This window comes from Bufo bufo, chromosome 4, assembly GCF_905171765.1.
Source record: "Bufo bufo chromosome 4, aBufBuf1.1, whole genome shotgun sequence".
NCBI classification, from domain to species: domain Eukaryota; kingdom Metazoa; phylum Chordata; class Amphibia; order Anura; family Bufonidae; genus Bufo; species Bufo bufo.
Window position 1 is genome coordinate 5,600,421 of NC_053392.1, and position 25,259 is coordinate 5,625,679.

Genomic DNA, 25,259 nt, shown 5'->3' on the forward strand with positions numbered 1-25,259 from the left:
TGAGGTATAACAGCCATTACTACATGTCCCCAGCCTTTATAGTGTAGTAGTAAGGTCACCTATAACACCCGGCATCTGATGATACCTACCTGAGGTATAACAGCCATTACTACATGTCTCCAGTGCCTTTACTAGTATAAAACCATTAGCCTGCTATTTAAAGACTCAAAGCTGGGTCACTGCCCGGAGTGCTCATTTACTGCAGCTCTAAGATGGAACCTCACCTGAAGAAACCTCCCAATTCCCATCCTCCATTCATTATTCCATACCTGTGGTCACATGGACTGGAATGTCCTCCTCCACCTCAATCTTACATGGGGGATCGCCCATCATCCGCTCTTCTTCATCCTCCACTTTAATATCAGTCAAATCTTCCCCCTGATTTGTCATCTGTAACAATTCAGGACAATACAGCCGACAGGTGGGAAATCTAACAGATCCACATAAGAGACCCCACCATCTATGACCCCTCTATGACTGCAGGACCCCCCTATATAGATGTGTATAGGGCTCAGCTTCATCTACCTGATGGTTCTCTGGGAGCTTCTCCTCTGGACAGTCCTGGGAATACAGAGGACGGGGACATCTCTCGGGGGGATTTCCTTTTATGAGTCCATCTGTAGGAAACACACAGGGACAGGAGAGATTATTACATGTGATGATGAGATGATGGGAGTAGTATTCAGGTGACCCATGACAGCCCCCCTCCTTACCCTGCTGATCGCCCCATAAATCCGTCTCCTCTTCTGCTTCATCTTTAACCTCAGCCTTAATATCCATCAGATTTTCATCCTAAACAAGAGAAATGTAAAATGGTCGTTGGTTCAGTCCCTTTCTGGTCAGATTCTGGGGAGACTTCAGCTCCATCTACCTGATGGTATTCTGGGAGCTTCTCCTCTGGACAGTCCTGGCAATACAGAGGACGGGGACATCTCTCGGGGGGACTTCTCCTCCTGTAATCAGAACCTATAGGAGATAACACACAGACTGAATACAATACTGAGCACTGAATTGCGGCAGAGGAGAGCAGGAACCTGCGGGTGGATTAGGGTGGAGTTCAACCCGCTGCCCTCCGAGTGTCCTGATGACTGGGGTGTGGCAGTCAGCAGCCTGGAAGTCTATGGGCAGCCAACAGCAGTTCGTGAGCCACAGATTCAACAGCCTTTCTATGGTTTCCAGGGGAATTTCTGACCCTTCAGTTTTCTGCTTCTAATGGAAAAGAAAAATCCTTGGAAAGTGTGATCCCTATATATAGTAATGTCATCTATAACACCCGGCATCTGATGACACCTACCTGAGGAATAGCAGCCATTACTACATGTCTCCAGCCTTTATAGTGTAGAAGTAATGTCATCTATAACACCCGACATCTGATGACACCTACCTGAGGTATAACAGCCAATACTACATGTCTCCAGCCTTTATAGTGTAGAAGTAATGTCATCTATAACACCCGGCATCTGATGAGACCGACTTGAGGTATAACAGCCATTACTACATGTCTCCAGCCTTTATAGTGTAGAAGTAATGTCATCTATAAATGTAAGGATGCCTGGCACACTAATCTACTCATGTACGGGTTTGGTTATCATCCCAGATTGTACAAAATATGGTCTATTTGAATATATATATTAGGTTTGTTCCGATATACCATTTTGATTTGCTTTCGATATCATAAAAAAGTATTGTGATACTCTACACTGTGTACAGAATTATTAGGCAAATGAGTATTTTGACCACATCATCCTCTTTATGCATGTTGTCTTACTCCAAGCTGTATAGGCTCGAAAGCCTACTACCAATTAAGCATATTAGGTGATGTGCATCTCTGTAATGAGAAGGGGTGTGGTCTAATGACATCAACACCCTATATCAGGTGTGCATAATTATTAGGCAACTTCCTTTCCTTTGGCAAAATGGGTCAAAAGAAGGACTTGACAGGCTCAGAAAAGTCAAAAATAGTGAGATATCTTGCAGAGGGATGCAGCACTCTTAAAATTGCAAAGTTTCTGAAGCGTGATCATCGAACAATCAAGCGTTTCATTCAAAATAGTCAACAGGGTCGCAAGAAGCGTGTGGAAAAACCAAGGTGCAAAATAACTGCCCATGAACTGAGAAAAGTCAAGCGTGCAGCTGCCAAGATGCCACTTGCCACCAGTTTGGCCATATTTCAGAGCTGCAACATCACTGGAGTACCCAAAAGCACAAGGTGTGCAATACTCAGAGACATGGCCAAGGTAAGAAAGGCTGAAAGACGACCACCACTGAACAAGACACACAAGCTGAAACGTCAAGACTGGGCCAAGAAATATCTCAAGACTGATTTTTCTAAGGTTTTATGGACTGATGAAATGAGAGTGAGTCTTGATGGGCCAGATGGATGGGCCCGTCGCTGGATTGGTAAAGGGCAGAGAGCTCCAGTCCGACTCAGACGCCAGCAAGGTGGAGGTGGAGTACTGGTTTGGGCTGGTATCATCAAAGATGAGCTTGTGGGGCCTTTTCGGGTTGAGGATGGAGTCAAGCTCAACTCCCAGTCCTACTGCCAGTTTCTGGAAGACACCTTCTTCAAGCAGTGGTACAGGAAGAAGTCTGCATCCTTCAAGAAAAACATGATTTTCATGCAGGACAATGCTCCATCACACGCGTCCAAGTACTCCACAGCGTGGCTGGCAAGAAAGGGTATAAAAGAAGAAAATCTAATGACATGGCCTCCTTGTTCACCTTATCTGAACCCCATTGAGAACCTGTGGTCCATCATCAAATGTGAGATTTACAAGGAGGGAAAACAGTACACCTCTCTGAACAGTGTCTGGGAGGCTGTGGTTGCTGCTGCACGCAATGTTGATGGTGAACAGATCAAAACACTGACAGAATCCATGGATGGCAGGCTTTTGAGTGTCCTTGGAAAGAAAGGTGGCTATATTGGTCACTGATTTGTTTTTGTTTTGTTTTTGAATGTCAGAAATGTATATTTGTGAATGCTGAGATGTTATATTGGTTTCACTGGTAAAAATAAATAATTGAAATGGGTATATATTTGTTTTTTGTTAAGTTGCCTAATAATTATGCACAGTAATAGTCACCTGCACACACAGATATCCCCCTAAAATAGCTAAAACTAAAAACAAACTAAAAACTACTTCCAAAAATATTCAGCTTTGATATTAATGAGTTTTTTGGGTTCATTGAGAACATGGTTGTTGTTCAATAATAAAATTAATCCTCAAAAATACAACTTGCCTAATAATTCTGCACTCCCTGTATACACCAAAAAAGCCACGTGCATTCCGCATTTTAAAAAAATGGCGAATCGTGAGTTTTTTATTATTATTTTTTTTTCTGTTACGGCGTTCACTGCATAGGGCATTTTTTTATATTTTAATAGTTTGGACTTTTCGGATGTGGCGATATGTTTATTTATTGTTTATATATTTTATATGTAAAATTGGGAAAAGGGGTGATTTATACTTCATATTTAGTTTTTTTTATACTTTTTATTTAATAACTATTAGCCCCCTTAGGGGTAGAACCTGGGATCTTTCCATCCCTTGTCCTATGCACCCTCATAGAGCTCTATTAGGCCTCTTTCACACGGGCATCGCAGGTGAGGGCCGGATGCGTTCAGGTTGCATTGCGGCAAACCTGCGCAAGTAGGCACGGAATTTCAGTCAGTTTTGACTGCGATCGAGTTCAGTTGTTCAGTTTTTCCTGTGCGAGTGCAATGCAATGCAACCATGCGTGAAAATTGCACCGCATCCGCACTTGCTTGTGATTTTCACGCAGCCCCATTCATTTCTATGGGGCCTGCTTGGAATGAAAAATGCAGAATGTAGAACATGCTGCGATTTTCACGCAACACACCAGTGATGCGTGAAAAACATCTCATGTGCACAGCCCCATTGAAGTGAATGGGTCTGGATTCAGTGCGGGTGCAATGCGTTCACCTCATGCATTGCACCCGCACAGAATACTCACCCGTGTGAAAGGGGCCTTAGGGTGACTAGGACCTCACACACTCCCTGCTGCCCTGTGCATAGTACACACAGCAGCAGGGAGGTTATCATGGACGGCTTCAGTAGCGTCCTGGCTGCCATGGTAACCGATCGGAGCCCCGGGATCACACTGCTGGGGCTCCGATCAGAAGATGCCACTGCACCACCAATGAGGAGGAGGAGGGGAGGGGACCCTGTGGCCACTGCCACCAATGTTTTTAATACTGGGGGGGGGGGGGGGGCGCACTGCACCACCAATGATTTTGGCTCTATACACCACAATGGATTTGGCATGAAACAAACAAGATGTGCTTTAACTGCAGACTGTCAGCTTTAATTTGAGGGTATTTACATCCAAATCAGGTGAACGGTGCAGGAATTACAGCAGTTTGCATATGTGCCTCCCACTTGTTAAGTGACCAAAAGTAATGGGACAATTGTCTTCTCAGCTGTTCCATGGCCAGGTGTGTGTTATTCCCTCATTATCCCAAATAATACAATGAGCAGATAAAAGGTCCAGAGTTCATTCCAAGTGTGCTATTTGCATGTGGAAACTGTTTCTGTCAACTCTCAAGATGAGATCCAAAGAGCTGTCACTATCAGTGAAGCCATCATTAGGCTGAAAAAACACAACAAACCCATCAGAGAGATAGCAAAAACATTAGGCATGGCCAAAACAACTGTTTGGAACATACTTAAAAAGAAGGAATGCACCGGTGAGCTCAGCAACACCAAAAGACCCGGAAGACCGCGGAAAACAAGTGTGGTGGATGAGCGAAGAATTCTTTGCCTGGTGAAGAAAACACCCTTCACAACAGTTGGCCAGATCAAGAACACTCTCCAGGAGGTAGGTGTATGTGTGTCTAAGTCAACAATCAGGAGAAGACTTCACCAGAGTGAATACAGAGGGTTCAACACAAGATGAAAACCATTGGTGAGCCTCAAAAACAGGAAGGCCAGATTACAGTTTGCCAAACGACATCTAAAAAAGCCTTCACAGTTCTGGAACAACATCCTATGGACAGATGAGACCAAGATCAACTTGTACCAGAGTGATGGGAAGAGAAGAGTATGGAGAAGGAAAGGAACTGCTCATGATCCTAAGCATATCACCTCATCAGTGAAGCATGGTGGTGGTACTGTCATGGCGTGGGCATGTATGGCTGCCAATGGAACTGCTTCTCTTGTATTTATTGATGATGTGACTGCTGACAAAAGCAGCAGGATGAATTCTGAAGTGTTTCGGGCAATATTATATGATCATATTCAGCCAAATGCTTCAGAACTCATTGGACGGCGCTTCACAGTGCAGATGGACAATGACCCAAAGCATACTGCAAAAGCAACCAAAGAGTTTTTTAAGGGAAGAAGTGGAATGTTCTGCATTGGCCAAGTCAATCACCGGACCTGAATCCGATTGAGTATGGATTTCACTGCTGAAGACAAAACTGAAGGGAAAATGCCCCAAGAACAAGCAGGAACTGAAGACAGTTGCAGTAGAGGCCTGGCAGAGCATCACCAGGGATGAGACCCAGCGTCTGGTGATGTCTATGCGTTCCAGACTTCAGGCTGTAATTGACTGCAAAGGATTTGCAACCAAGTATTAAGAAGTGAAAGTTTGATTTATGATTATTATTCTGTCCCATTACTTTTGGCCCCTTAACAAGTGGGAGGCACATATGGAAACTGCTGTAATTCCTGCACCGTTCACCTGATTTGGATGTAAATCCCCTCAGATTACAGCTGACAGTCTGCAGGTAAAGCACATCTTGTCCTTTTCATTTCAAATCCATTGTGGTGAATAGAGCCAAAAATGTTAGAATTGTGTCCATGTCCCAATATTTATGGACCCGTCTGTATGTACACATACCAGGAATATACTTGGATATAACGAAAGTACAAGATTATATTTTACTTCCTATTTCTCCAAAACAATAACATGTAGGATATAACACATCATGATACAAATAACTCTCTATTCATTGGGAAAAGAAACAAATCTCTGGACAATCTCCTTGTTTCTTCTCTGGGCAAAGCATGAAGCCCTTTATGGTGTCCGTCTGAACCCCTCCGTTTTAGGACACAAAAAGGATTATGCACAAATTCCTAACTCTCTTGGTGATCAGACAACATAGCTCCCCCGCTAAACCAATCTGTAATGTAACAGCCATCGGCCTTCACTATCTGGACTCCTTCCTGCTCAATATTTCTGACCTACCTATCAATTTATCTATCAAACATCTACCTACCTATCTATTTACCTATCAAACATCTACCTACCTATCTATTTATCTATCTAGCTATCAATCATATCTATCAAGCATCTAACTAGGGTTGTCACAATACCAAAATTTTGATTCGGTTTCAATACCATAAGAAAGTATTGCGATACTCGATACCATTTGATACCAGGCGGAAACAAAATAAAAATACCAAAAAAAAGCAGTGTGCATTCCGTCCAGTATCGATAAAAGGCAAGTCCCAGTACCGAACTGATACCGGGACAAAAATATAGATTGGGTATCGAAATTTCGATACCCAAAACAACCCTACATCTAACTATCAATCTATCTATCTTATAGCAATCAATGTATCTATCTATCCAGTGGCGTACATACAGCGGTCGCATGGGTTGCAGTTGTGACCGGGCCCGGCACTCCAGGGGGCCCGGCTGCCTGTGGACCCCTGGCCCCTGCAGTAGTGCCACTCAGACTCAGGTGTGGGCCCGCGGCAGCGGTGGCGGAAGGTGACAGGGAGATGAACGCTTCCATTGTGGAAGCGCTCATCTCCATAGTGATCTGTATTGCCGTCCTCAGGACAGCGATACAGACGGCTGTGCTGCGGCCGGGCAGGGGAGGGAGGCGTCTCCCTTCCCTGTTCCTCTGATAGGCTGCCGGCACAAGGCCCGCAGCCTATCAGAGCGGTGCAGGCGGCGCAATGACATCATCGCGCCGCCTGAGCCGCACAGCGCGGGACACAGGCCAGAAGAGGCCTGCTTAGCATCGCTGCTAAGGAGGTAAGTTTAAGGGTTTATTTTTTTTTTTTTAATACCGGACTTTACTGGGACATGAGGAGGCACTTCTTACTGGCAAATGGGGGGGGGGGGGGGGGGGGGGTTGGCAACTTGGCACTTACTGGCAAATGAGGGGGGGTTGGCACTTGATACTGGCAAATGAGGGGGGGTTGGCACTTGATACTGGCAAATGAGGGGGGGTTGGCACTTGATACTGGCACACGGGGCGGTTGGCACTTGATACTGGCACACGGGGCGGTTGGCACTTGATACTGGCACACGGGGCGGTGGGCACTTGATACTGGCACACTATTGGGGGCACTATATGGGACCACAGGGCACAGTATTGGGGTAGTAGGATGTTTTGTCCAGAAGATGGTAGGATGATGGAAAAGTAGCAAACTAAGATTTTTGTCAAACTGCAGAGATTAAAAACGGCGTAAAAATGGTGGTCTGGTCTGAAAGGAGAAGACGAGGACAGAGAACATCTACAACGAAGGAGACGTCACTGGATGTAAGAGGTACGGGTGCAATTTATGGGTGGGGCTGTGTGTGGGTGTGGTTTGAGGGCGGGTGGGGACACAGGGGCCCCATAATCTCCTATTGCCCGGGGAAATGCCCCTCCCGAGACTAGGGGGGGGCCATTGGATCAGTTTCGCACCGGGGCCCCATGGATTGTGTGTACGCCACTGTATCTATCCATCTATTATAGGCCTATCTATCATCTATCTATTTACTGGTGAGGGAGTACGTAATACAATCTACATCTAAATATCCATTCAACCATCAGGAGCTGTATGACCGCTACATGCAGTAGTAAATTAACCCTTTAAGGACCCATGACATACATGTACGTCATTTCTTTGCCCAGCAGGGGACCGGCAGTCACTGATAGCCAGACCCCTGCTGCATGCGCCAGCATTAACCCTTCATGTGCCGCGGTCAGCGTTGACCGCGGCACATGCGATGTTGGGCAGGAATCGGAGCTGCCATCGGATCCCAGTGCTGCTGTGACGGTGACCCGATGGCATGGAAGGCAGCGCGATGCCTTCCGGTGAAGAGCCTGTGAGATTCAGCCCCCTGGATCTCACAGGCAGGAAGCTGTATGAGTAATACACACTGCATCATATACAGAAGTATTGGAATGCATTGTAAAGGGGATCAGACCCCCAAAAGTTGAAGTCCCAAAGTGGGCAAAAAAAAAAAAGTGAAAAAAAAAAAGTCCCCCCCCCCAATAAACTAAATAAACAATTTTTTTGTCACATTACATCACTAAAAGTACAACACAAAGCGATCAAAAAGGCGTATGCCCGCCAAAATAGTACCAATATAACCGTTACCTCATCCCACCAAAAAATGAGCCCCTACCTAAGTCAATCGCCTAAAAAAAAAAAATGGCTCCCAGAATATAGAGACACTAAAGCATGGTTTATTTTTTTTGTTTCAAAAATGATATTATTGTGTAAAACATAAATAAAAAAAATAAAAAAGTATACATATTAGGTATTGCCACGTAGTTTACAAATTGGGTCACTTTTTTGGAGTTTCTACTCTAGGGTTGCATCAGGGGGGCTTCAAATGGTACATGGTGTAAATAAACCAGTCCAGCAAAATCTGCCTTCCAAAAACCATATGGTGTTCCTTTCCTTCTGCGCCCTGCCGTGTGCCCGTACAGCAGTTGACAACCACATATGGGGTGTTTCTGTAAACTACAGAATCAGGGCCATAAATATTGAGTTTTATTTTGCTCTTAACCCTTGCTTTGTAACTTGAAAAAATTGATTCAAATTGAAAATCTGCCATAAAAGTGAAATTTTATCTTTATTTTCCATTAATTCTTGTGGAACACCTAAAGGGTTAACGAAGTTTGTAAAATCAGTTTTGAATACCTTGAGGGGTGTAGTTTGTAAAATTTTTGGGTGGTTTCTATTATTTAAGCCTCACAAAGTGACTTCAGACCTGAACTGGTCCTGAAAAAGTGGGTTTTAGAGATTTTCAGAAAAATGTCAAGATTTGCTTCTAAACTTCTAAGCCTTCTAACGTATTATTACTATCTATTATAAAAGTAGAGAAATTGAAATTTGGAAATGTGTTAATTTTTCACAATTTCTTTAAAAATAAAAATCTATTATTTTGACTCAATTTTTCCACTGTCATGAAGTACAATATGTGATGAGAAAACAATCTCAGAATGGCCTGGATAAGTAAAAGCATTTTAAAGTTATCACCACATAAAGTGACACTGGCCAGATTTGATAAAAATAACCGGGTCCTGAAGGGGTATTCCCATCTTGCTACTTCACCCTCACCTGCAGCCAGCTCTGCCGTTCACTTCCTGGTTTCCTGCTGCTAAGGCTGGGCGGGCTTAGGCAGTTTGAGTGAAGGCCGGCCACGCCTCCTTATGACATCACTCAAAGCTCAGTCCTTGCGTCCTGGTTCATGTGAATTGTATGAGTCATCAGCAGCCTGCAGTGTCTGTGAAGCCCCTCCCCCCTGCTGGGGAATAGTCACTCAATTCCATAAATGTGGCCCCTTTGTTCCATTCACTCCATATTTGTCTTCCCCCTATGTGCCTAGATGCCATAATGGAATTCCTCTATTCCTGTTGATTCCCTTTATTATCATATATTATTATATTGTTGGTGGATTTGGTGGTGCATATAATATTTTAAAAATAATACTCACCTCTCTTGAACTTGCCTCCGGTCCTCTGATCCTTCTCTGGCACGTCCTCACACTCCTCTGTAGTTTCAGAAGTCTTCGGGCGGCCGCGCATGCGCAGATATATATTATTTTGCGCGGCTGTTTTAGACGCGGACAAAGGAATAAACATCAGCGCATGTGTGGCCGCCTGGAGCCGTGCTCGTTTGCGATAACATGAAGAGGCCGGGCACTGGATGCAGCTACTTCTTCTGCGCAAGCGCGGCCCATGGATGCGGCGGCCAAGAGGTGGCCGTATCCATGGGATACCAAACATATACAATAAGGTAGGAGGCAACAAATTTTAGGGGGAATGCTGGGAAATTTTTAATAAGATATATTTACAAAAATGCTCAATGGGACATATTTATTAAATTAAGCTATGAATACTGAGATGGGAATACTCCTTTAAGGGGTTAATAATAGTCATGTAAATAATAATAATTTGTGTTTAAGAGGCCTTGTTACCGCTCGTGAAGGGCCTTTTTTACTGAATACTCGTAACCCTCATGAAATAACAAGTCTGGTCCTTTTTCTTAGAAGTCCATATTGTTACTTTATTATTCCTCCTAGAAATGAAGAATCCATTATGATCTAACAAGTCTTATCCATCTATGTATTATCGGCCTATTTATTTTTATATTTATTATTTTTTATGGAAGCGGAACTGAAAAAAAAACGGAACAACGTATCTGTGAAATACGGACTGCAAAATACATACGGGCATGTGCAAGAGGCCTAAGTCAATGGTGGCGGATCTGACTACTAGATACGTTGTATATCTGTGATAGTTGCGGCTATGAAATAGGGCAAAATGGGAAGACCATCCGGTAACACATGCTGCTGACGGGACAAAAGACAAATCTGTATGAAGACGCTAAGGAGGCATGCGTCTCTAAGAGGTTATCGGCACCTGGGAAAGTTGGGTGCCGCGGCTGACTCTCTTAAATAGCGTCTTAGGACGTCTGAATTGTCGGACATGTCTTCAATGTGTCCGAACATACCCTGACGCACAGAATCGACACCCTGGAAAGTTGGGTGCCGCAATTAGCCATTGTCAATACTTATAAATGCTACGTATCTGCGTTAGATGCGGCGACCAAATATTTTGCTTAAATCACGGCCGTCTTCGATTTTAGTAAACACGATCGTATGTAATTAAAGCAAATTTAACAAAAAAATACGGTATATAGGAAGATCAATTGGGTAGATACAGTGAGGAACAGAAGTAGTTGAACTCCCTGCGATTTTGCAAGTTCTCCCGCTTAGAAATCATGGAGGGTCTGACATTCACATTCTAGGGGCATTCCCATCTGAGAGACAGAATAAAAAAAAGTAAAATTCAGGAAATCACATTGTATGATTTGTAAAGAAGTTATTTGTCTTGCACGGCTGAACATAAGTATCTGAACATCTGAAAAGATCCGTGTTAATATTTGGTCCAGAAGCCTTTGTTTGTGTCACGGATGGTGTTACAGAAAACTAGAAGACACAAATGAAGATCAGACTGACTTGATCCAAAACTAAGGAACAGAAGGGTAAGCCCTGTAACAAGCCTAGCTCTCTCCCTAACTGCTCAGCATATCCAAAAATCTCAATGGTAGAAAACTGCATACCCTTGTTCCTCGACTGTATGACACCTGAACACCCTATAATAGTGAGGGGACACGACCACCGGCTCCCTACACTTAATACGGAGGGAGTCGTCAGGGTCACCTATGGTCAAGAAAACAGGAAAACAGGAATAAAGAAACAGGCTAAACTTGTGGGTGCAGCAGAAACAGCTTCTAGCATCAGCACACTCCAGGAAGTTGTATAAACCGCAAAGTGATGCAGTATGGGAGGGGATTTAAAGGGATGCAATCAGTGCAACTTGATGACAGCTGAGAGAGGGAAAAGAGATGACAAAATGAAAGCAAAACAAAAGAACCTCAAGCAGGAGGCTCTGAAGGACGTCTGTCAGAGCTTCTCAGATGTCTGGCGGTGACAGTACCCCTCCTTCTACGAGTGGACTCCGGACACTCAGAAACCACCTTCTCAGGATGGGACCTATGGAAAGCCCTGATGAGACGAGTGGCCTTAATGTCCGTCACTGGGACCCACATCCTCTCCTCAGGACCATAACCCTCCCAATGAACGAGGTACTGGAGAGCACCGTGGACAACACGAGAATCCACAATCCTAGAGACCTGAAATCCAAGATTACCATCAACCACAATCGGAGGAGGAGGCAAAGAGGAGGGTACAATGGGTTGGACATAAGGTTTTAATAGGGACTTATGAAAAACATTATGGATCTTCCAAGTCTGAGGAAGATCAAGACGGTAGGCAACAGGATCGATGACGGACAAGATTTTGTAAGGCCCAATAAACTTAGGACCCAACTTCCAGGAGGGAATCTTCAATTTGATATTCTTAGTAGACAACCACACTAGATCACCAACATTCAGGTACAAGTCTCTTATCCGCCACACGCATATATCTCTCACTCATGCTCTTTAGATTATCCTGAATCTTTTGACAAATAGATGACAAAGACGAGGAGAATCTCTCCTCATCAGGTAAACCAGAAGACCCCTCTCCAGAGAATGTCCCAAACTGCAGATGAAACCCATATGCACCAAAAAATGTCGACTTATCAGAGGACTCCTGACGACGGTTATTTAAAGCAAACTCAGCAACGGAGAGAAAAGAACACCAATCCTCCTGATTCTCCGCCACAAAACAGCGCAGATATGTCTCCAGATTCTGATTGACGCGCTCCGTCTGGCCATTCGACTGTGGGTGGAAAGCAGAAGAGAGTGACAACCGAACCCCCAAGCGAGAACAGAAAGCCTTCCAGAATCTGGAAACAAACTGCGTGCCCCTATCAGAGACTATGTCTGAAGGAATACCATGCAATTTGACAATGTGATCAATAAATGCCTGCGCCCGCGTCTTAGCATTGGGCAACCCAGGAAAAGGAATGAAATGCGCCATTTTGCTAAAACGGTCCACCACCACCAGAATCACAGTCTTGCCCGAGGAACGAGGCAGGTCTGTAATGAAGTCCATGGACAGATGTGTCCAAGGACGGGAAGGAATGGGTAAACGGGAGGAGAGGACCTGATGGACGTGAATGAGGGACTTTGGCACAAGCGCAGGTCTCGCAGGCTGCCACAAAACCCTCAACCGACTTACGAAGCGCCGGCCACCAGAATCTCCGAGCGATGAGATCCACTGTGGCTCTACCCCCCGGGTGCCCAGCAAGGACAGTATCGTGGTGCTCCTTAAAAACCTTGTGTCTTAAAGCGAGAGGCACAAACAACCTCCCAGGAGGACAAAGATCAGGAGCCTCTGCCTGGGCTGCCTGAACCTCTGCCTCCAATTCAGGATAAAGAGCAGAGACCACCACACCTTCAGCCAAAATGGGACCCGGGTCTTCAAAATTCCCACCTCCCGGAAAACAACGTGACAGGGCATCTGCTTTCACATTCTTAACCCCAGGGCGGAACGTGACAACAAAATTAAACCTTGAAAAGAACAAAGACCATCTGGCCTGTCTCGGGTTCAGACGCTTGGCTGACTCCAATTAGGCCAGATTCTTATGGTCGGTAAACACGGTAATAGGGTGTCTGGCTCCCTCTAGCCAATGGCGCCATTCCTCAAAAGCCAACTTGATGGCCAACAACTCCCTATCTCCCACATCGTAATTTCTCTCTGCGGAGGAGAGTTTCTTCGAGAAAAAGGCACACGGTCGCCATTTGGCAGGAGAGGGACCCTGAGACAAGACCGCACCCACACCCACCTCAGAAGCGTCCACCTCAACTATGAAGGGCAGAGAGATATCAGGTTGTACCAAGATGGGAGCGGAAGCAAAACTATCCTTGATACTAGAAAAGGCCTTACGCGCCTCTACCGACCAGGAGGAAAAATCTACCCCCTTTCTAGTCATATCAGTGAGTGGTTTAACAACAGAGGAATAATTCAAAATAAACTTCCTGTAATAATTAGCAAAACCCAAAAAACGCATCAGCGCCTTCTGATTCTCAGGAAGCTCCCACTCAAGCACAGCGCGGACCTTCTCGGGGTCCATGCGAAAACCAGAAGCGGAGAGAAGAAACCCCAGAAATTGAATTTCTGGAACCGCAAACACACATTTTTCCAGTTTAGCATACAATTTATTCTCCCGCAGGATTAGCAAGACCTGACGTAGGTGGTCCTTATGAGTTTTGAAATCAGGAGAAAAAATCAAAATGTCATCTAGATACACTAGTACAAATTTCCCCATTAAATGATAAAAAATGCTGTTCACAAAATGCTGAAAAACGGCTGGAGCATTCATCAAACCAAAAGGCATAACCAAATTCTAGAAATGGCCCTCAGGGGTATTGAAGGCCGTCTTCCATTCGTCTCCTTCTCTGATCCTGACCAGGTTGTATGCCCCTCTTAGATCCAACTTGGAAAAAACTTTAGCCGCAACAATTTGGTTAAACAGGTCCGGGATCAGAGGAAGCGGATAAGGGTCACGAATTGTGATACAGTTCAGCTCCCTGAAATCCAGACAAGGTCTTAACCATCTTTTTTCTTAACAAAGAAAAAAACAGCAGCAAAAGGTGACTTCGAGGGTCGTATGTGTCCCTTTCTCAGGCTCTCAGAGATATAAGCACGCATAGCGACCCTTTCAGGTTGGGAGAGATTGTATAAACGAGATTTAGGCAGCTTGGCGTCTGGGATGAGATTAATAGGGCAATCGTACTCCCTGTGAGGGGGCAGCTCCTGAACACCACTCTCAGAAAACACATCCGAAAATTCCGAGAGAAAAGATGGTACAGTCTTAGTAGAAACCTCTGAAACAGATGTTGTGAGGCAATTCTCTCTGCAAAAGTCACTCCAACCATTTATTTGCCTCGCTTGCCAATCAATGGTGGGGTTATGTTTAGTGAGCCAGGGTAGCCCCAACACTAGAGGAGTAGGCAACCCGCTTAGGAGGAAACATGACACATCCTCAACATGAGTATCACTCACAATCAAACGGATATTGTGAACTATACCCTTTAACGATTTCTGAGAAAGTGGAGTGGAATCAATAGAAAAAACAGGTATATCCTTTCCCAAAGTGCATACCTGGAAACCATGTGTTATAGCAAATTGATTATCAATGAGATTGACAGCTGCTCCACTATCTACAAAAATCTCACAAAAAATGTTCTTGCTCTCTAGCGCCACCCTGGCAGGCAGGACAAAACGGGAACTACAAGCAAACGGAAAACCTTCAATTTCCGCATCAACCTTGCCAATAGTAACAGATGGAACGTTCTTAGAGGATTTTTTTCTTTTTGTTTCTTTATTACTCTCAAAAAACTGCCTGAATCTCCTAGAGGGACAAACATTTGCCAAATGATTTATACCTCCACAACAGAAACAAACCCTCCTCTGAGAGCTGAATCTTCTATTGTCAGAGGACAGCAAACCCAGCTGCATGGGCTCCTGCTCAGAGGGGATTGAGAGAGACTGAGACCCCAGCGCACTAAAAGAGACCGCCGCACTGTCCTTGGACTGAATATGACAGGAAGGAGTGGTCTCTCCTCTCTCTCTAAGACGCCTGTCAATACTAATGACCCGAGACATGGCAGAGTCCAAGGAGGTAGGTCTCTCATGAAAGGCAAATGCATCTTTCAATCCCTCTGAAAGACCATGGCAAAATTGACTTCGGAGTGCAGCATCATTCCAACCAGTATCAGCTGCCCATCTCCGAAATTCTGAACAGTATATCTCTGCGGACTGTTTACCCTGGCATAAAAGACGTAGTCTAGACTCAGAGCAATACGATCCGGATCATCATATATCTGATCCAGGGCTAAAAAAAATTCATCCACTGAACCGAGGGGCCGTGCCCCCACCGGCAGCGAAAACGCCCAAGACTGAGCGTTATCCCTGAACAGCGAGATGATGATCCCCACCCTCCGCTCCTCATCACCAGAGGAATGGGGAAGTAGGCGAAAGTTGAATTAGTCTTACCGGTAATTCCTTTTTCGCGAATCCTCCATGACGGCACCTTACTTTGAGATTATCCTCCTCCTCCAGCCAGGCAGGGACAGGAAGGTTCAAAAGGGCCCGCCTCCTCACTTATCTTCAGTGTCTTCTGGACTTGACAGGCCCTAAACTTACACACTCATTCGTGACCTTCACCAGTGATTCATCTATTCTCAGTTATACATATTAAATCTCATACATATAACTCTAGACTAATTATTTAATTTCATAACTAGTCTCTTTTTTTTTTTTTTTGGGGGGGAATATAAGCGGTGCCGTCATGGAGGATTCGCGAAAAAGGAATTACCGGTAAGAATAATTCAACTTTTCCCCTCCCCTCCATGACGGCACCTTACTTTGAGAACTAACAGATTAGTCAATTAGGGAGGGACAACTGCTTGTAAAACTTTCCTACCGTAGGATAGGTCTCTTTTAGAATCAATATCTATCCTATAGTGTTTTACAAAGGTATGAGGGTTCGACCAGGTTGCTGCCCTACAGATCTGATCCAAGGAAGCGGATGCTTCTTCCGCCCATGAAGTCGAAACTGCCCTTGTAAAAATGAGCCTTGATATTTACCGGGGGTCGTTCCCCTATTGCTATGTAGGCTTCTGAGATAGCCGATTTTAACCAGCGTGAAATAGACGGTTTGGACGCTTTTAATCCTTTCCTACTCCCTAAGAATTGGACAAATAGGTTATTAGATTTTCTCCAGTCTTTAGTTTCTGATATATACTTCAGAACACACCTTCTGACATCCAAAGTGTGAAAAACCTCTTCTTTTTTAGATTTGGGATTTTCACAAAATGAAGGAAGAACCACCTCCTCCATCCTATGGAACTCCGAGACAACCTTAGGTAGAAAGGAATTGTCGAAACTTAGAATTATTCTGTCGTCCCTGATCGTCATGAAGGGTTTTTTAACCGAGAAAGCCTGTATCTCATTAACCCTACGTGTCGAGGTAATGGCCACTAGAAATACTGTTTTAAGGGTCAGATATCTGATATTTGCTGACTCTAAGGGCTCAAAGGGGGGTTTAGTGAGACCGGAGAGGACAGAGTTTAAATCCCACGGAGCGACTAGAGGTCTACTCCGGGGTCTGAGTCTGACGGTTCCTTTCATGAAGCGAATGATCCACGGATTAAGAGCTATTTTTTCGTCTAAATAGGCACTTAAAGCTGAAATTTGGACTCTAAGAGTGCTAGGTTTTAACCCTTTATTAAAACCTTCTTGAAGAAAATCTAGAATAGACAGAATACTCCCCACGGAGTTAGAAGGATTTTCTGAACACCAGGAAACATATCTATTCCAGATTTTGCGGTAAATTCTATTAGTGACATCTTTTTTGTCAGCTAGCATGGTATTAATTACTCTGTCCGATAAACCCTTAGATTTTAAGACTGCCCTTTCAGGATCCAAGCAGAGAGATGCAGACTTTGCGTCTTTGGGTGGAAAACTGGTCCTTGACAGAGGAGGTCTTCCGACCAGGGTAGAATCCATGGATCCTCCTTGGACATCTTTGCCAGGAGAGGAAACCAGGATCTCCTCGGCCAGTTGGGAACAATTATGATTACCTCAGCCCTCTCTTCTTTTATTTTTCTGAGAACCCTTGGAATCAGAGGCAGAGGTGGGAAGCAGTATGCCAGTTGGAAATTCCAAGGAAGAGCTAGTGCATCTGTTCCTGCACTCCTCGAATCCCATGGATCTAGGGAAAAATAAGTTGGTAATTTTGCATTTATTTTGTTTGCAAAGAGGTCTATTTGGGGAAGACCCCACCTTTGTGTTAAGGTCTGGAAAATTTCCTCTTTTAAACTCCACTCCCCCGGATCTAATTTCTTGCGGCTGAGGAAATCCGCTTGGATGTTTTGCGTCCCTTTTAGAAAAATCGCTGATAGGGAGAGGAGATTCTCCTCCGCCCACAAGAAAATCTTGTTGGCTAGGACTTGAAGTTGTTTGCTTTTTGTTCCTCCCTGGTGGTTTATATATGCAACCACCGTCTTGTTGTCGGACCTTATTTGTACGTTGGACCTCTTTAATTCTTCTGAGAAGTAACTCAGAGCCTCCCACACCCCCAGAAGTTCCCGGTGGTTTGACGAGTACCTCTTCTGGGATTGTGACCACTCCCCTTGGGCTGACACTGATTGGAGATGTGCTCCCCAGCCCCATAGACTGGCATCCGTGGTGAGAATCAACTGATCTCTCACTATCCAAGGAACTCCCCTCTGTAAATTTAAATTTGATTCCCACCATTTTAGTGAGGACCGAATTGGATCCGGAATCGTTATTAGACTGTCTAGGGAATCTTGTCTTCGGTTCCATATTTTTAACATGAACGTCTGAAGAGGACGGGAATGTATTTGCGCCCACTTCACTGCCGGGATACAAGCTGTAAAGGATCCTATCAGGGCCATCGTTTGTCTTATGGTGTGGGATCTTTGTTGCCTGAATTGTTTTACTTGGGATTGGATCTTTGTGATCTTTTCTACTGGTAAAAAGCATTTTTGGCTCACCGAGTCTATGAGAATTCCCAAGAAAACTATTCTTTGTGTGGGAACTAAGTGGGACTTTTCCCGATTTAAAATCCAACCCAGTTCCTCCAGTCTGTCTATCGTTTTGGATAGATTGACCTCTAGGTCTTTCTGGGAGTCCCGCACTATTAAAAGGTCATCCAGGTATGGGATTATCATAATTTCTTCCCTCCTCAGAGGGGTTATTGCCTCTAGCATAATTTTTGTAAAAAGCCTGGGGGCCGTCGTTATCCCAAAGGGTAGAGCTTGAAACTGGAAATGTTTTAGATGCCCTTGGACCCATACCGCTATTCTCAAGAACGGTTGAGACCCTGGATGAATGGGTACGTGAAAATATGCATCTTTTAAATCTATGGATGCTAGAAACACCCCTTCTTGTAGAACTTTGACCGTGGTTCTTATAGATTCCATCCTGAATTTTTCGTACTTTATGGATCTGTTCAGGGCTTTCATATTTATGATGAGACGCATTTTCCCATTTGTTTTTTTTACTAAGAACACCCTGGAATAACAGCCCAGACCGACTTGGTTCGTTGGTACCGGAACCAAGACGCTCATCTGAACTAGCAGTTCGATTTCTTGTTCCATGCAAAGCTGGAGATGTTCCGAGCTCTGAACTGGAGTCTGAACAAATAAAGAGGGGGGACTTTTGACAAAGGGAATACTGTAACCTTTGTGGAGGGTATTTAGTAACCAGTGGCTGCATGAGTATTTTTCCCAGCAATCCACAAATTTCCCCAGTCTTCCCCCCACTGGGGCTCTGGCGTCATTTCTTGGAAGATTCCTCAGAACGGGGAGAGAACATAAAACCCTTCCCTTTCTGTCTTCCTGATCTCCAGTTTTCCGTTTTACTCCTTTTATTTTGAAAACTAACCTTTTTTTGGGGACGAAAAAAGGGAGCTTTCCTCTTCTTTTTATCCTCTGGGAAGTTCTTTTTGGAATCAGAAGCTTTCTCTAGAATTTTATCTAAGTCCTGACCAAAGAGAAGATTACCATAAAACGGGATGTTACATAGTTTTGCTTTGGAACCTGTGTCTCCGGACCAAGCTTTTAGCCAAAGTGCCCTTCTAGAGTTATTGGCTAAAGCCGTAGCTCTTGCGGCCAGCCTGACAGAATCCGCTGTTGTGTCTGACAAAAAATCTACGGCCTTTAATAAAAGAGGGAAGGAGTCTGCAAAATTTTCATATGGAGTATTGGATTTTAAGAGTACATCTAGTTGTTCCAACCAACTTTTTAGGGACCTAGCAACGGACGTGGCCGCGATATTGGGTTTAAACAAAGCCGCGACCGCATCCCAGGTTCTTTTAAGATTAGCATCCACTTTTTTGTCCATAGGATCACGCAATGATCCTGTATCTTCAAATGGCAAAGAAGAACCTTTAGCTAGTTTGGAGAGTGACACATCAATTTTAGGACAATTCAAGAACGGGGACAATTCTTCTTCGTCAAAAGGAAGCCTTTTCCTAATTGTTCGGGGTAAAAAAACCTTCCTGTCAGGATTTTTCCACTCCCTCAGGATAAGAGACTGCAGATTTTTGTGTACCGGAAATACCCTTTTCTTCTTAGTTTCTAACACTGAAAACATTCTATCCTGGGCGGACCTATGTACTTTTTCTTCCTTAATTTCCATGGTATCCCTGACCGCTTTCAATAGATCATTTATATCGTCAGAAGAAAACAGATAATTTTTAAAATCGCCATCTGAGTCAGAGTTGTTACTATCCTCATCACTATCTGAAGAAACATCAGAGGAGGATGAAGAGGTTTTTATGGGGGATTTTTTCCTGGGCTCCTGTTTTGATGTCGACGGAACGCTAGCGGCTGCAGAAAAATCTGAAAAAGCGGTTTTTATTTCCTGCTTAATCAGGCACTGCAATTCCTGTTTTAGGGACGGGACTTCTTCCCTAACAATGCTATCAATGCATTTTCCACACAGTTTTTTAGCATAATTTTCGGGGAGTTTGGCCGAACATACGCGACATCTGGGTATTTTAGTTTTCGGCGATATTTTAGGTTTTACAGAGCTATCTTTGTCACTCTTCCATACAAAAAAAGGGGAAAGATGAGAAAGATTTAATAACAGTGCAAGCAGCATTCCATACTCACAACCTGGATGTCACTCACAGCTACAGGTTGGTCCATAGCTTCCTCCTGATCCATGAGTGCGGATATCTGAGGCAGCAGGAAACTTGCAAACTCTCTGGTCAGAGGCCGACATCCGACTTGACCAGGGCGCCAGTTTTTAAAACTAAGTAGGCCGGAAGTCTCCCCAGGACCTCAGACGTCATCCGGCCCGGCAACTCTCCGGCTACCACAATTAGGCCCCCAGATGACGTCACCCGCCGGAGCCGAGAATCTCGGGCAGCAGGCAGCATAGAAACTGGAAGAACTCCTTTGAGTGTCCGGTTGCCGCGGCTAGTCACTGCGCGCTGGCGCGCGCGAGTTTTGAGTATGGAGAGGACCGCGGCAGGCTCCATGGAACGGCTTTACTTGCCCAAGGTAAGACCGTGGCTGGAGCAATGCACCCGCAACTCCGCGATAGCTCCCGACCGGAGCACGAACGTAGTCCTATCTTCCGCCTGGCAGGGACAGGAAGACACTGAAGATAAGTGAGGAGGCGGGCCCTTTTGAACCTTCCTGTCCCTGCCTGGCTGGAGGAGGAGGATAATCTCAAAGTAAGGTGCCGTCATGGAGGGGAGGGGAAAAATGGAGTTTGCAAGCCTCTCTAAAACGAACAAAATTCTCACTACCCCCGGAGAACGTATCCGAAAGCGAGATTTTAGGCTCAGAACAAATTCCATGAACGCAAGCAGAAACGGTCACCTCAAACTGAGAGACAGTTTTCTGGAGATCTGCTACCTCCAGTGAAAGACCCTTCATACGGTCAATCAAGGTTGAAACCGGATTCATGCTTAAGACGGTTACGGCGGTTTATAATGTCACGGATGGTGTTACAGAAGACTAGAAGACACAAATGAAGATCAGACTGACTTGATCCAAAACTAAGGAACAGAAGGGTAAGCCCTGTAACAAGCCTAGCTCTCTCCCTAACTGCTCAGCATATGCAAAAATCTCAATGGTAGAAAACTGCATACCCTCGTTCCTCGACTGTATGACACCTGAACACCCTATAATAGTGAGGGGACACGACCACCGGCTCCCTACACTTAATACGGAGGGAGTCAGGGTCACCTATGGTCAAGCAAACAGGAAAACAGGAATAAAGAAACAGACTTAACTTGTGGGTGCAGCAGAAACAGCTTCTAGCATCAGCACACTCCAGGAAGTTGTATAAACCGCAAAGTGATGCAGTATGGGAGGGGATTTAAAGGGATGCAATCAGTGCAACTTGATGACAGCTGAGAGAGGGAAACGAGGTGACAAAATGAAAGCAAAACAAAAGAACCTCAAGCAGGAGGTTCTGAAGGACGTCTGTCAGAGCTTCTCAGATGTCTGGCGGTGACAGTTTGCAGTTCCAGAGGTCAGACGTCTCCTGTAGTTCTTGACCAGGTTTGCAGACACTGCAGCAGGGATTTCGGCCCACTCCTCCACACAGATCTCCTCTACATCTGTCAGGTTTCGGGGCTGTCGCCAAACAACACAGAGTTTCAGCTCCCTCCAAAGATGTTCTATTGGATTTAGGACTGGAGACTGGCTAGGCCACCCCAGAACCTTGATATGCTTCTTACGGAGCCGCTCCTTGGTTATCCTGGCTGTGTGCTTCAGGTCGTTGTCATGTTGGAAGACTCATCCACGACCCATCTTCAATGCTCTGACTGAGGGAAGGAGGTTGTTGCTCAAAATCTCACAATAAATGGCCCCATTCATCCTCTCCTTAATACAGTGCAGTCGTCCTGTCCTCTTTGCAAAAAAGCACCCCAAAGCATGATGTTACCCCCTCCCCCATGCTTCACAGTAGGGATGATGTTCTTGGGATGCAACTCATCCTTTTTCCTCCAAACACGAGTGAAGTTTGGATATGTGATGACTTGAGCAGGGGATCCTTCCGTGCAATGCATGATTTGAAACCATGACGGCGTAGTGTTCTACCGACAGTGACCTCTGAAACTGTGGTCCCATCTCTCTTCATGTCATTGACCAGCTCCTCCCTTGTAGTTCTGGGCTGATTCCTCACCTTTCTTATCAGCGATACCCCACGAGGTGAGATCTTGCATGGAGCCCCAGTCCAAGGAGACTGACAGTCGTCTTTAGCCTCTTCCATTTTCTAACAATTGCTCCAATAGTTGATCTATTTTCACCAAGCTGCTTGGCAATTGCCCCGTAGCCCTTCTCAGCCTTGTGGAGGTCCACAATTTGGTCTCTGGTGTCTTTTGACCGCTCTTTGGTCTTGCCCATGGTAGTAGTTGGCGTCTGACTGACTGTGGGGTGGACAGGGGTCTTTAAAGAGCTAAGACAGGTGCTACTAAGTCAGATTAATGAGTGGAGTAGAGGTGGACTTTTTAAAGGCACAGTAACAGGTCTTTGAGAGACAGAATTCTTGCTGTTTCTCAGGTGTTCAGATACTTCTGTTCAGCATTGCAAGACAAAGACATTCTTTAAAAATCATACAATGGGATTTCCTGAATATTTTTTCTTATTCGGTCTCTCAGATGGGAATGCACCTACAATGTGAATTTCAGACCCTCCACGATTTCTAAGTGGGAGAACTTGCAAAATTGCAGGGTGTTCAAATACTTCTGTTCCTCACTGTATATAGATAAAATATTTATCTATTAAATGCCAGGACCTGTGGTGACATCAGCTTTGGGCGGGAGCTGGGAGGGGAAAGGGGCTCATTAAAGGTCCTTTAGCTAATAGATAGATGCTGGATAGATTACCGTAATTTTCGCTTTATAAGACGCACTGTGAGCTGGCCAATCGCAGCGCACAGCTCACAGCCTGGCGATTGGCCAGCGCTGCAGCCTAGGAGAAGGAGACGCCCACAGAACAAGGGCAGACACCGCCTACTATAACTTAGTGAGAGAACATACCGGAGGGCATAACGGGAGAACGGAGCGGCGCCCAGGGATAATAGTACGTGCAGTGAGATCCCTGGGGGCCGCTCTCCATGGCAGCAAACTTAGTTCATAATGTTTTTCAAGGTGAAAGGTCCTCTTTAATTGACAAGGCCAGGAAGCCTTAGTCTCCCGTCCTGTCGGCCCTGTATCTCACGCCTGCGCCTTCCCGTTCAGAATTCAGCGCAGGCGCAGTGAGTAAAGGACGCCCCCCTCCATACCCTGCTGATCGCCCCATAAATCTGTCTCCTCTTCTGCTTCATCTTTAACCTCAGCCTTAATATCCATCAGATTTTCATCCTGAAGAAGAGAAATGTAAAATGGTCTTTGGTTCAATCCCTTTCTGGTCAGATTCTGGGGAGACTTCAGCTCCATCTACCTGATGGTTCTCTGGGAGCTTCTCCTCTGGACAGTCCTGGGAATACAGAGGACGGGGACATCTCTCAGGGGGATTTCCTTCTATGAGTCCAACTGTAGGAAACACACAGGGACAGGAGAGATTATTACATGTGATGATGAGATGATGGGAGTAGTATCCACCCATAGAGGGAGGAGAGCGCCCCCCCCCCCCCCCCGATATCAGGGCTGACCACCCATAGCGGGAGGAGAGCGTCCCCCGATATCAGGGCTGAACACCCATAGCGGGAGGAGAGCGCCCCCCGATATCAGGGCTGAACACCCATAGAGGGAGGAGAGCGCCCCCCCCAGTATCAGTGCTGAACACCCATAGAGGGAGGAGAGCGCCCCCCGATATCAGAGCTGAACACCCATAGAGGGAGGAGAGCGCCCCCCGATATCAGAGCTGAACACCCATAGAGGGAGGAGAGCGCCCCCCGATATCAGAGCTGAACACCCATAGAGGGAGGAGAGCGCCCCCCGATATCAGGGCTGAACACCCATAGAGGGAGGAGAGCACCCCCCGATATCAGGGCTGAACACCCATAGAGGGACGAGAGCGCCCCCCGATATCAGAACTGAACCCCCATAGAGGGACGAGAGTGCCCCCCGATATCGTTTATCTGGACTTCTCCAAAGAATCTGACACTGTACCATGAGTATATAAAATGAGAATGCTCGGACTGGGAGAAAATGTCTGTATGTGGGTAAGTAACTGGCTGAGTGATAGAAAACAGAGGGAAGTTATTAACGGTACACACTCAGATTGGGTCACTGTCACTAGTGGAGTACCTCAGGGGTCAGTACTAGAGGGGTCACTGTCACTAGTGGGGTACCTCAGGGGTCAGTACTGGAGGGGTCACTGTCACTAGTGGGGTACCTCAGGGGTCAGTACTGGAGGGGTCACTGTCACTAGTGGGGAACCTCAGGGGTCAGTACTGGAGGGGTCACTGTCACTAGTGGAGTACCTCAGGGGTCAGTACTAGAGGGGTCACTGTCACTAGTGGGGTACCTCAGGGGTCAGTACTGGAGGGGTCACTGTCACTAGTGGGGTACCTCAGGGGTCAGTACTGGAGGGGTCACTGTCACTAGTGGGGTACCTCAGGGGTCAGTACTGGAGGGGTCACTGTCACTAGTGGGGTACCTCAGGGGTCAGAACTGGAGGGGTCACTGTCACTAGTGGGGTACCTCAGGAGTCAGTACTAAAGGGGTCACTGTCACTAGTGGGGTACCTCAGGGGTCAGTACTGGAGGGGTCACTAGTGGGGGCCCTATTCTCTTCAATATATTTATTAATGATCTTGTAGAAGGCTTGCACAGAAAAATATAAATTTTTGCAGATGACACTAAACTGATATATATATATACACACACACACTACAGAGAACAATGTACTGTATATACACTACAGAGGACAGTATACTGTATATACACACTACAGAGGACAGTATACTGTATATACACTACAGAGGACAGTATACTGTATATATACAGTACAGACCAAAAGTTTGGACACACCTTCTCATTCAAAGAGTTTTCTTTATTTTCATGACTATGAAGGCATCAAAACTATGAATTAGCACATGTGGAATTATATACAT

General features: G+C 45.4%; 1 long non-coding RNA gene across 1 annotated transcript; it reads right to left on the reverse strand.

Moving 5' to 3' along the window:
* Positions 1-588: 588 nt before the first annotated feature.
* On the reverse strand, positions 589-23,674 carry LOC120998439. The gene is made up of 3 exons (XR_005778384.1): positions 23,643-23,674; positions 23,485-23,563; positions 589-617 (listed from the first exon to the last, which is right to left on the reverse strand). It is a non-coding gene; the product is annotated as an uncharacterized LOC120998439 (long non-coding RNA).
* Positions 23,675-25,259: the final 1,585 nt, after the last annotated feature.